The 13,689-nt window shown below is 36.0% G+C and overlaps 1 protein-coding gene across 1 annotated transcript in view; it reads left to right on the top strand.

Moving 5' to 3' along the window:
• The first annotated feature begins 268 nt into the window (after window positions 1–268).
• DGKB (diacylglycerol kinase beta) overlaps window positions 269–13,689 on the top strand; it is a 379,831-nt gene continuing 366,410 nt past the window's right edge. The window contains exon 1 of the mRNA XM_063324934.1: window positions 269–324. The gene's annotated coding sequence lies outside the window, so the exon portion shown is untranslated. The remainder of the gene's footprint in view (window positions 325–13,689) is intronic.

Raw genomic sequence — 13,689 nt, 5'->3', positions numbered from 1 at the left:
TCTTGGTTATTACATTGCAAGGCGGATTTTTTTTATTTTTGGCTGAGATCACCCCCCAAAAATGCAGACTTAATAAAAAGCAAAATTACTTCTTGATGAAAACACACTGATTCAATGATGAGAACACCTTGATTTCAATGGAACTAGGATATTGGTAAAAGTAGCTGATTTTTTAAGAAGAACACAATTGTTGTAACAGTTATTTAGTGTTATACTTCATACGTAAATGCATTTCAAATGTTTTAACTTGCAGATTAAAGTAAACTGAATCCAGAAACAAGGACGATTTTTGAGACCATGCACTGCCCAGCTCAAATCTGTCAGGTAATTCAGCTGTTCTGTTCTCCCCCTGATGTTCCACAATTATAAATGAATGGAAGATATGCAGAACCACGGATGATAAGCATGTTTGGAATAAACAATAGCCCATGGTAATATTTTTCTTGTTGCCAAGTGCTCTTGTTTAAATGGCCATGTGAAATCAGAACACACTGGTAAATCAAGTACTTGATAAAACACAGAATTGATAATTCTCTGCATCATCCTGTTCATTTCTGGCAACCTAATATAATATTTTTTCTTTTTCTTTCCTTTTTTTTTTATATATATATAAAATAAGTAATATATTAAATTATTTTTTTTATTTAAGTATTTAAAAAAAATAAACAAACCACTCATTCCCTGATACAGCTCCAGGAAGATGCATGCTGTTGTTTCTATACTGCTGTGTAGGAGCAGGCTCCTGAGGGGGCTAAAAGAGTAAATTTTCTGCCTACCCAAAATATTTATCTTCTGGAAACTTCTTTGCAGCATCTCTGAGACACCAGAGTGGGTGTTTCTCATGCACTTATGAAAGTCTTATGGTTCAGACTGTGCCACAGAAAATTCAAACTCATCACATCTGACCATGATGCGTCATCCATGCCTGCTACTCTTGAGGTTCACCCAAGGGCAGAGGAGAGCAGAGATGATCCTACAAGGGCCCTGTTGCCTGTCCCAAAGATAGTTGGCCTCAATAGGTGCTCTGAAGTCAGACCAAACTGCCTGCCTGGAAGAAAAATGTGAATATGAAACACCAAGTCCATGAGACCTAAGCCTCAGGGCCCTACCCAGATCTCTCAGGTCAGAGAATTACAGGTGTAGCCATTACATCTGCAAAAAACATATATTGTTTGTAAAAGCTGGACTGGCAAAAGTACCTTTGTCCTGGTACAGGTTTTTAAACTAGAAGTTTTGCAGTATTAGTGATACTACAGAGACAGAACAACTCCATTCATTTAAAAGGAACTGCTACTGATTTGAAGAAAAAAAAAAAGTTAATTACAGGAGGGTCAAGGCTACATACTCCATTTTAATTAAGTACACTCTGAATATTATTAAAAATTGCAAGTCAATTAGTGAAAGCAGAAAGAAAGAACTTGCTTACTTTCACCTATTTTAAACACGATTTTAAAGTGTTTAGTGACAGATAACAGCAAAATTCAGCTTGCAGATTGAGATTCTAGAATTTACATGCCCATATATAGGTGTCTAGGTGCAAAAAAATACAGATCCCTTATAGCTCGTAAGGATCTGGTTGATACAGTCTAGACAGATCTCTAGCTGGCTCCAAACTGGACACCCATGCTGGGGCAGCTGAGCATCTCTAGGTTCTATGCTCTGCATTGATTGTGTTTTCACCGACTGTAATGGGAAACATGTTGTCTTAGACTGTGAGCTAAATCACACTTAAAGAATCCTTAAGGTTTATGTTATAGCTTTGTTGTGGGGTTTTAAATCCACTTGCTATGATATTGTGGTGTGTGAACAAACCCTTTTTCCATCTTCAGTGCCAGATCCAGAATTTACTATAAACGTACAAGAATCTGAGATAAATCAACATTAGAAAGAATGAGATCTTTTTCACTAAATTCTTGTCCAGTGGGCTGATGATGCATGTTCGCTTTTTCAAGAAGAGCATATCTATCTGGAGACAGGTTTCTTATCAAATTCGTTAATAGTCTTAGTTCTGCTTTTGTTCTTGATTATTTTTTTTCTAAGAATTCAGTCTTCTTGCATTAATTCTATACGGCTATAAATTATTATTTTGACTGAATAACTTTAATGTTATTGTATATTCATGAGCTTTCACTTCAACTTGGTGTGCAGTGGCAGTGTTTAGTATTTCATCTCAATTGTTGGATGAACAGTATGCTTTAAAAAAGAGAACAACATCTGCTCAGACTTCCAGGGGTAAATAGGTACGTAATTCATAAAATTTTGAACTGAGAGTAGCTCTTGAACCATGTGCAATTATCTTAATGCCTCTAATAATGTAACTTCACAAATCACAGCAGTTAAACCGGGTGCCTTTGTACACATAAAACACAAAATATTTATTCTCAGTCAAGCTCTAGTGGAAATATACAGAAGTGGAGTGAAACCCATATAAGATATATATGCAAATACTAGAAGAATCCTTCAATAAGAATGTCCCTGCCTAGAAACAAATTAAAAATAAGAAAATATATACTGACTGGTGTCCAGAAGGATGTTAACTACTAGTAAGGCAGAAAGCGTTTCTTTAACATTAGGCTGTACATGTAGGGAGGTAGGAGAACTTCATACCTGTATCTCACAGATGCGTCCATGTTTCTGTTCATACTGTGTGTAGCGCTTGCAGTGTATGAATCACTTGGCGTAACAGTTTTGATATTGACGGGCACATGTAAAATCAATTTTATTACCTTTTCATTAACTTGGGCATTATTTCCCATAGTTGCAAACAATTTTTTATTTTTAATTAATGAATAATATAACTAGATTTTAATTTGTTTTTTCAAGGCTGAGGATTCCTTTCGCAAGACACAAATTATTTTGGTATAGCTATCAAGAGATAATGAGGCAGCAGTGAAGCTGATTATGGAATGTCCTGTGCTGTAATCATCTAATACACAACACACGTTACTTTATGTTCGCTTCCCCAAAGCAATTTTATTATTTGAATTCTGAGCAGCCTAGCAATTGGTCCATTGCAAATCTTGCATTAGAAGTCTCTAGTTAAACCTCTGTACCATGCTTCGTATTCTTCCTTGTTGCTTACAGCTAAAACTTAATAACTGGGACAACTAAAGAGAGCATTTTATATACTATCCAAGGAAGAAGGGAGCTCTTGCTGTTTTGAACTATGCTTCACGTGTTCTTTGTCCTCAGTTCTATGTGACGATTGGTCTAATGCAGAAAATCTACTCACTACTTATAAGTCATACTGAAAAAGATATCATTTCTAGTTCTAAGAATTAGGGCAAAATGTGAATATTAAAGGCAGTCTGTTATGAAACAAAATGGGAAAAAAAACCCCAAACCTACACAGACAAAAATCTGCTTATTGTATTTTTGAGTAGTTTCATCAGTTGACTCTTTGTAATGATTCTGTGAAAGGAAATTTCACTATAATCCAATGGAAATTTAGTCAGTGGGCCTAGACGGAAAGTTTATTAAGTATATAGTTTCATACCCACCAATTTCAGTGTTTCTGCTTTTGTGAAAGGAAAAGCAGGAAGAACTTAGAGACCACCCTCTCAGGCTTATGTGGAGGTATACACTTCCAAAAGGTTGGGTTTTACTTATATTTAAGTGCTGTTTCCAGGACGCCTCACAGTTGTCTCATGAGAATTTCTAATGAAATTCTGTAGTGAATTGTACTACGTGTATGCTAGGTGCTGTAGAGGAAGAAGCAGTTCTACCTAATTCACATTTAGACAAGACAAATGAGTGGCAAAGTAGAACTCAAATAACAGAAAAAGGAATCTCAAGAGTTATCCTCCTAGTCAACACCAGGACCAGGAAGTGCAAAGATCTCATGATTCTCCCTGTAATATCCTAGCTTTTAGATCAAAGAGTCTTTGTGATTCTTAATAAAAATTATTAACTAAATTAAAGAAGTACCTTGAAAACTTCCGTTTGTTTTGCAGTCCACCTTTTTTTCTTATTATTATTTTTAATGCAGGGTCTGCACAGGAACTGAGTATGTGTGCCCCTTTGGTCAACCTGGAGTGTCTGGGAACAGAAAAAATTATTCCAAGCCTTTGCAGTGTTTTTCAGTATTAATCAGTGTCCAGCATGCTTTTTCTCAGGACACATTTTCTCAACAGAAATCACTTGATTATTTGCAGTGCAGCCCATTGCTGATAGTTCCACACAAAAACCTGATCTGCTGTCATTACACAGCACCAAATTTGCCCATGGAAATAGACCTATAAAATCTGCTATAAATTCAGGAAATTCTTTGCCCAGACGTTTCTGTGGGCAGAGAAACTGCCCATACAGTTTCTCTTTTACAAACTGCAAATTTCAGGTAGAACTTTCTATTAAGTGAATAAAAATCTCAACATGGTTTAATGGAAGACCATTCAACTTGCTTTTGTCTGCTTTTCTCTTAGCTGGGTTAGTAGAATACGCTTGCCCTTAGCTATCTGATCTAACTATTGCAAGGAAAAGCTGCTGTTCTTTCTTTTCCTTCTTTTTGTTTGCTTTTGAAAATATATCGATTTAAGGGGAACCTAATTATAATTAAACAATGAAATAATTTTCTTTCTCCATTACAATTATTAAATTCTTGGTTCTGCTTCTTTTCTGCAACCTATTCGGTCCCTTTCTTGCTTATATTATTTTGCCAAGGCCATAGCTTTGGTTCTGATGTTATGGGCCCAGTCCAAATATCAATTGAAGTGATTGAGTCTCTACTTTTTTCTCCAGTTGGTACTGGATTATATTTTAATAGCCCAGTGGGGAACTAGAAAAATAATTACTTTTATTAAGAAGCTTAATTCAGTGAAAAGACCCTTACAAAGAATTTCATCTCAATTGACAGCTTATTGTGCCATTAAAAAGCAATACAGAACCAGGGCATCAGCAAACCCAAGTGTTGCTTCCTCGCAAGTGATTTTACAGTCAGTACTAATGATTTAGTTCTTCTTTTGTGAACTACGCAACTCTCTTGAATTTTTAATCTATTATATCAGTTCAGTTGTGAAAATTGGAATGTTTTTAACTGCACTACCACTTACTACTCCTGTTCCACAGCCTTAGCAATTATTCTTAATGCTTTTTAGTAAGATGGTGTTTTTCAAAGTCATTTTTCTCAAGAATTAATATTAAACACTTCTGATTCAGGTGCATAATTTTGATGCAGATGCAATATCTATGATTTTGACCCAGCTTCTCAGCACCATTTATCTCAGGATAAGCAACATCTCACTGCTTGCTTCCTGAAGACTGTGTATCATCACTTTTTCAGTTGTTTTTCTGCACAAGTATCTGATGTCAAATATTACTAAAAATGCATAACTTCCTTACAGGCCTCATAGATATTTAAAACAAAGTATATACCAAACCCACTGTTATAATTTTTTTTCTAGCTGAGATGTGATTTTTAAGAAAATGGATTGCATACTGATAAAGCATTCTAACTTGGGTAATCTCTCTGTCGTTTTATCTTCCTTTTTTATATTTATTTCAAAATTCTGCTTAATTTACACATCATTAAACAAACTTTTCATTTCTCTGCTATTTTCAGGATATTTTTCTATTTCCTCTCTGTAATTATTTAGTTTCTTAAAAATATGGGAAGTTAATATGAGTCATTTCATCTGGTTGCATCCCTCAGCTTTTCCTCTGACCTCTTTATTTAAGGTCGTCTTTCATTACTTTTTGCACATAATTCATTGGATTAATTTTTTTTCTAAAAATGAGATTAAAGTATACTTCTATAATACTAGCTAACAAAGATTTCTCCATTTTTATACACCTAGGATCCCATCTGTAGTCTCTAATGACCAAAACACCCCTCTAACATTCTTAATGAATATTTAGTAAAATGGATTCATTCCTCCCAACATATCATGAGGAGTATAATTTAGTAACTTCTAATTGATTACATTTGTGACTTCTAATTAAAAACCTTAAAATACTGTGAGGTATGGGATTTTAAAAGTATAAGTGAGGTCTTTTTATTTGCTGTGTTTTTCAGTCAAATTGAAGCTCAGCATTTCTCCTAAATATGGAGCGCTTTTTCTTTAAGAAGGGGAGAAGCAGCTCTTACGTACTTTCTGTTCTGATAAAATTTGCAAATTTGGCTATTGTGGGAACAGATTGGTCCCTCAGGCTTAGAAAGTAGCTCAGTTATTTAAGAAGTAGCTTTGAGCAATTAATGGTTGTCTTTGCATATTAAAATTGTTTTGCTGCAACATTTCTATTTAAAATGGAAATGTGTCATTTCGTGGCCAGTTTTGCTACAAGTCCTTAGTGGTATCTTGAAAAACGTGTGGAGATCTATGGAAGGGCTGCACTGTAACTCTACAATACTTCGCTGAGTCCTCACAGGGATAGAGGGCTCGTACAGTATGTCTCACAAATTCTTTTTGAGGATCTGAGCAAACTGATGTAGTTGAAGATGTCCCTGCTTACGGCAGGGGGGTTAGACTAGATCATAGAATCATAGAATCATTCACATTGGAAGAGACCCTTGGGATCATCGAGTCCAACCATCAACCCCACTCTACAAAGTTCTCCCCCCTACACCATATCCCCCAACACCACATCTAAACGAGTCTTAAACTCATTCAGGGATGGTGACTCCACCACCTCCCTGGGCAGCCTATTCCAGTGTCTGGCCACTCTTTCTGTGAAGAATTTTTTCCTAATGTCCAGTCTAAACCTACCCTGTTGCAGCTTGAAGCCATTCCCTCTTGTTCTATCACTAATTACCTGTGAGAAGAGACCAGCACCAACCTCTCTACAACCTCTCTACTACCTCTTTCAAGTAGTTGTAGAGAGCGATGAGGTCTCCCCTCAACCTCCTCTTCCTCAAACTAAACAGTCCCAGCTCCTTCAATCAATCGTCATAAGATTTATTCTCCAGGCCCTTCACCAGCTTCGTTGCCCTTAGAGGTCCCTTCCAATCCAATATATTCTATGATTCTCTCCTCTCCATTTCCAAATGCTTCACATCATGCATTACCCCTCTAGTACTTCCAGTCTCAAGCAGACCTTGCACTGGGCCTGTGTAAGCTGGAATCCTTATTCTTATATGGAAATAACACAAATTCTCCCTGCTTCCCACTGCATGCATGTGAGTTAGCTGACAGACTGAACAGAATAGAGGGTGGCTTCACTTATGCTGAAACCTTTCCCCCAGCCACGGTACTAAACTGAGTGTGTCTTACCTGCTTTGTCATTGGCTTTCATAAAATTTATAAGAATTTATCATCCCTGAGATTTCTGTTCTTCTATTCTTCTTTAACTATCTATCAAATTTAGTTAAAACTGACCACTGTATTTTTTTATTATTTTTTTTTTAAGAAACCTGAACCTGGCTAAACACAAGCTAAACCAAATCCCTCCTTAGTCATAATGTTATTAGATCATATGTTGACTTTTAAAGAGATTTATACATGAGGAACACATTTTTCTAATTGGTATTTTATTTTAGAGAAGGCTTCCAGTTTCAGTTAGTCCATTAGTTCCTCTTGGCAATCCATACTACACTGCACTACTTAATGCTATAAAAAAGTAATGTTCTTCCAGAAGTGCCAGAGAGCAATACTGCTCTTGAATATTTTTTAAAATTATAATATATCAAGACAATCATAGCCTACTTCCTGGTCTTCCGAGGTGTCCTACTTCATTTATTTCCCTGTACCTAACTAGAGTACTTCGTTATTCCTGATTTCCAGATTTCTATACTTGCTACTTGTATCACTGCTGAATTCTGTGTTGTGGTTGAATGCTTAGACTGCAATATATTGTGAGTCTGAGAACTTACAATAACTTAATAGCAAGCAGATATGAGTAATAGCTACATCTATTTTGCCCTGCTAATTCATTCACGAGGACCACCCTACTAGGGGTTCTCCCTATGGAGCACCTCTGTTCACATCAACATTTAAATTCCTTAGACTCCAGACCACTCTTGCTGCGTTCACTTTGTATCACAGACAGAAGCTACAGGGTACTACTGCAGGCCCACAGAAGTGCTTTTGGCACTTGATCTTCCTCCTCTGCCTTTTTTCTGCATTTTGCTTTTCTCATAGGACGAAGTCCCTGGTGAAGAACCCATCTGACTCTTCCTCTCTGCCACTGGCTTCTAGGAGGTGGCACAGGAAGGGCAGTGTAGAGCGGCCAAGAGTATTAAAAACGATGTTGCCCTTCTTGTAGACAAAATTCTTTACCACATCATTGTCCGAAATAAGTGAGTCCTAAAGAGGGAGCATAACAAAGAGACATGTACAAATATAAAACAATAACTGCTGCAGTGTCATCAAGGAAAATGGTACAAAGGAGCATGGATGCATTTGTAACAACACTTCAGTAATTTTAAGTTCAGCATTTACACTAAATCAAATGGGGATTAGTTAATCAAGATGCTGTTATATGCTTAGTCTTTCTTCAGCTTTGCGAATAATGAATTTTTCATGAAATATTCTGACACTGTTTTTAAAGCAAACTGAAAGCTGACTTTAAAAGCACAGTGCCGTTTGAATAAGACCTGATTTTACACTCATCTCTAAAAAAAAATAAATATGTTGTATCTTTAAGATGATCATCACAGGATTGAAATAAAAACCCTAGAAGCGAGGAAATTGGACTTTGGCAATTTCAAGCTGCATTTACATTTTCTGAAGGTGATTCAGATGGGGAGCTGCAGAAGACTCTGTCCATACTTTAACTCTGAGTGACATACATCATTGCAGCTCTGATGGCTATTTGGAATTGCGGAACAAGATGATACCTCCCTTTCCTCTCCACCAGACCTGCTTTCCTCAGTATCTGTGTCAGGTGAAGCCTCCTACAGAAGGATCAGGGACCGATCAATAAAAAGTAAAAGTGGTAGATAAGGTCTGAAATTCCTACTCACAAGTGCTAAAACACTGCACCAAGAATAACTGTATGCAGGTGGATGACTGTTCATACATATGCAAATGTGCAATATGAAGGAGTTAGTTTCCAGATAATAAGCCTGAATATACAACTGATAGAAACGAGCAAATTTTTCAGCATCAGGAACGAGGTTTTTTGTTCTGAGATGGGCTGTGCTTGTTTATTCCCATTATCAGACAGGGAGCAGTAATTCCATTCCAGACAGAGAGACTAGTCTTGAAAATAAGGGCTCATCAAAGTGTTTGTTGTACATTGAAACAGACTCAGCGTCGCAAAGATATTAAAACTAAAATATAATAAAAACTGCTAAAGGAATTACAGAAAATGCAGAAGGCATTAAATTAGTTGGTATACTCAAAACCTGTGTATAAAATAATTAGCCTGAAAAGTGTAATTAAGATTCACATTCAGGTAGTAGCAAAATGCATGTATTGTATTTATTGTTTGGTTACCTGATTTTGGTTTACTTTAGCTTTTAGAAGCAAACGTTTCCTTTGACACACAGCTATAAGGTTGGAGTTTGTATAAGCTGGATGAATATACACAATGCCACGGACTCCATTTATATCAGAGACCAAACCAGACTTGATACTCCATTGTGCTGGCCACTGTATAAGTATTCACATCAGAGAAACTTATTGCTCCAAATCATTTCAGTCTAGAGAAGTAAAAAAAAATATAAGGAGATAAAGGCCTTGCTCTAAAAATAGTATAAATGATTGATTAGATGATCTAGGCAAACATTTAGAATCTAATTCCAAGTATGTAGTTCTTATATCTTGCTGCTTAACGCTAAATTCAGTCTTTCTCTTGTTCTTTAAAACTCCTTAGAAACCTATAGTTGCACATACTCACTTATCCAAAACTGTGCTAGTCTTCATACTTGTGGCATCATGGCAGTTCATGCAAAAGTTGAGCTAGAGCCAAAAGTGGATTTATACCATAGTCCTTTAAATAGCTTCATCTGATAGACCTTTCAGAGAATATCCAACAGGTACTCACATCATCTTCAAAAGCGTCACCATTTCTTTTTAAAACTTGTCAGGAGAATGAGAAAGTGACAACATAAAATTTCGAAGAATTTGTTTTAAACCTCTGCTGACGGGGTTCAAAACCTCCGCCTCCCCCTACGCCAGATTTTTAACATTCAGTCTGGTCTTGATGGGATCTGTCTCTGTCACTTCTCACTTGAGTTAAGAACAGAAATTTTATTGTGTCAAACTTCAGTTCAAAGTGTGGCTTTATAGACACCCTATGCAGAAAAGCCTCCTGAATCCCAAAAGAAATAGAAAACAGAATCAAGTTCTTGGCCCTTCTGGAGGAGTATCAGTACAATACAGTTACTGGGGTTTTGGTCCAATTCATCTTTTCTGTGTTGGCTGGCATTCACAGGCAGTGAAGGTGATTAATTTTCTTCCTTTGAGGTAAGATTTGCAAATTTGTATTCCTTCGGGATGAGAAATCTGAACTGGGGCACTCATGTCATGTGCTTCAACTGCTGGGCAACCCTGGGCAACCTGCCCTTGTTGACGCTGTTTGAGCCAGGAGGGTTGGACCAGGTGACCTCCTGAGGTCCCTTCCAACCTCAACTGTTCTGAGATTCTGCTAAGTTTTTGGAATATTACCTCTTTGCCCTCTGACTGTATTTCTGAGTGAATGCAATCAATTCCCCTGTGGTTTTGTACAGACCTTGATTGTGTGTTTACAGTGGCAATGATTGAAACATGGCTACTATATTTAGTCTCCCAAAGGGGATATGAAAGAAAATGTCACACTGGAGGCCTAGGCATTGATCTGTTAAATACTAACACAAATAAGGAAGTTGTGGACTTTCTTAAAAGCAAAACTTTAGTTACCCAGGGAAGTTTTTTTTCTGACTGAATACTTGAGGTTTGTAGTGTTAGGACAGGATTTTAAAAATTGCAGTCTTAAATCCATAGTGCTGGTTTTATGTCTGTGGATCCTAGATGTCAAAGCCAAGTAATGGACCAACAGCAGAACTGAAGTACACAACACAACTATCGAAGCATGCCACTGAGTGCCCTACTCACAGGATCCTGCTGCTCTCAAAAACCACTTCCTTTATTTTCATCCTATTTATATGGTGTAAATCTAGAATAAACTATGTTGATAGCTGTGTCAGTGCATGTAGAGCAGAACTTAGCTTTTAAATCCCATATCCTATAAAATGAAATACAAGTGAAAAAGATGTATTGCTAAATTGCTAAATTTTCCCCCCGAATCTGTATGTGAATCTGTTCCCAGAGAAGTGAGTGGAATATATTTTTTGTTACATACTTTTGACTGTGTGTTGAAAACATATTAAAAAACGTGAGCATTTTAATGATAGTAGGAAGTATTAAAAAATAAAAGGTTTACTCTATTAACTTTTAACAAAACATGTATATAAAAAATGGGTTACTTGGAGTATACTGATATGTATATTATGTATAAATATTTCTAATAAAGATATCAGTGGACAAAGACAGCAGTACACAGTACATCAAAGAAAAATGTATGCTTCTTTAGGGATCTACTCTATTTTAGATACAGCAAAATATCCTTTATCACATCATTATAAAATATGTTGTTCAACTGATTTAAATCGCAAAAAAATAGCAAAACACCAAACCAAACCAAACCAAAAATAATGAGCAAACCAGAAATTTAGAAGGAGATAAAAAAATTCATAGATTCCACCAAAAACTATATAAGAATCTAAGATTTAAGGGCTTTAAATAGAGCAGATGCTAGCTAGCCACTATTTGCCCCTATTGATTTCTTTCTCTAATTGCCTTGAATCCACTAAAAGTTTCTTTTTGAAGACTTCTGCTAGCTTCCTGGTTATTAAATTAAGGAAAAAAATCTTTTTTCTTTACTTTTTTCCATTGTTCAGCCCACCTTTTCTGTTTCATACTTAATTTTCTCTGATACAAACCATCTTTGGAGACATGTTCTTCTTTGTCTTCATTCCATCATCCCCCTAGAAAAACCTTTCTTTCAAAGTAATTAAATGTAATTAGTTCTTCCTTCTTCTCTACTATTTATTTTCTTTCCATTTCCTTTTACAGATAAGTCTTCTTAACTATTTCTAATTTATTTCGGCTTCACAAATTTGAACCCTCTATCTTGCTTTTGAGTTGTGTTCACTTTCAGTTATAATAACCTACATATTTCTTGAATATGTAGTGTAGTAGTACCCAAAACCTTAAATCTCGATGCTGTGTCTGTGTTGTTATTAATTGTTCTCTGCAGTCAGGTATACTGAAGTTAGTATGTTAGTTTGGTACACATCTCTGGCTTACTAATACAGTGTATCTCCTTCTCTGTATAGTTTTTCGAGAAAAATTTCTCTCCTGAACACATTTAATGAAAATGCAAATGAAGTACATCTAATCAGTTAGCTAGATCTAATTAGTTAAGAAATGCAGGGATTTAATTCTTTTAGTTAACTTGATTGCTTTATGACAAGTTATACTCAAATGTAGTGAGTGACAGGCTTATGTGCGGTTTTTAATTTCTACTATACTTTGAAATATTTTCTTACAATTTTTGTTCTTTTTCTGATGCTCACTTTTTATAGGGTGTATTTTCAAGCTAAAGGAAAATTGTGATACCGTTAGCTCCCTATATATTTCCTTCCCTCTCTGCTTTTAGCTTTGTGCTGCACCAACCAGGAAAACGTTACCATTTTCTTTTATGGTTTACACTGAGGGTATTTTGATGGAAATTCCTACATTAAATTCACCCCATGAATCCTTCCTCTGTTTCTCTCTTTGTTATTGATTTCCTACGCGTTTAGTCAACAGTTGTCCTTCTCCCTCCTCTTTGTAAGCCCTGCACCTTTGTTCTCTGTCATAAACCACTTTGTACTAATAAGTTTAATTATAACCCGTAAAAGTTCCATACTGTTACTGCCTCTGTAGTAGGTATACATTCTGTTCTATGCTACTGCTGTCAACTCATACATCAAGGAAAAAGTAGCTGTTCCCAGTTCCATTCTGTTTTGTTCCTCTCATCAGAAACCGTATCGGGAGATGATTCTTACAAATTTCTTTTATGTATTTATTTTTTGAGATGTGACATTCTGCTGCTGCCCCTTCACCCCTCTACCTAAAGCACATATGGAGGCATGAGGTTAAACAACGTAAGCAACATAAAATGCAAAATGTAGAGAAAATTTTGAAAACAGAGGAAGAAAAAACAACAAAACCAAGAATCCCTCAATACGTCTTGCATTTTGTATTTTAGTAACAGGAATGATCTTTGTGCAAGGTGCATATAGTGATCTAGAAGCATCTAACTGTAATAATTTAGGACATCAGCTTTTTTTAATGATTATCATCCAACAGAGAATGTATTGGACTTGTATGGCTGTTAAATAAAGTTTAAAACAAGACAGAAAGACCTCTTATAACAAATTACATTGGTTGTTGAACGTTAAATAGTGATTCTGCAATACGTGTTAAGATTCAACAAATGTTTAAGGACACGTCGTATCTTCTCACACAGTTGAGACAGTTCAGTAAACATACAGATGGTAATTAATGTAGTAAAAACCACCTTTTAAAATATAAAGCCATATTTGAGATATTTCATATAAATATCTCTCTTTTTGTAATGTCTGCTAGCCATATGCTTCTTTTTTATATCCTGCCAATATATATAGTGAAATGTAGTGAAAAAGTGATGCGTGTCACTGCTATTATGCTACATCGAGAAATATACAGTAAACGCATTTTGCCCCTTACCTCCTGCCCAGTCCAGTAC

The sequence above is a fragment of the Chroicocephalus ridibundus genome, chromosome 2 (assembly GCF_963924245.1).
Source record: "Chroicocephalus ridibundus chromosome 2, bChrRid1.1, whole genome shotgun sequence".
Classification (NCBI taxonomy): Eukaryota; Metazoa; Chordata; class Aves; order Charadriiformes; family Laridae; genus Chroicocephalus; species Chroicocephalus ridibundus.
The sequence above is the reverse complement of the archived record's forward strand: the minus strand, read 5'-3'. Positions and strand labels throughout refer to the sequence as shown.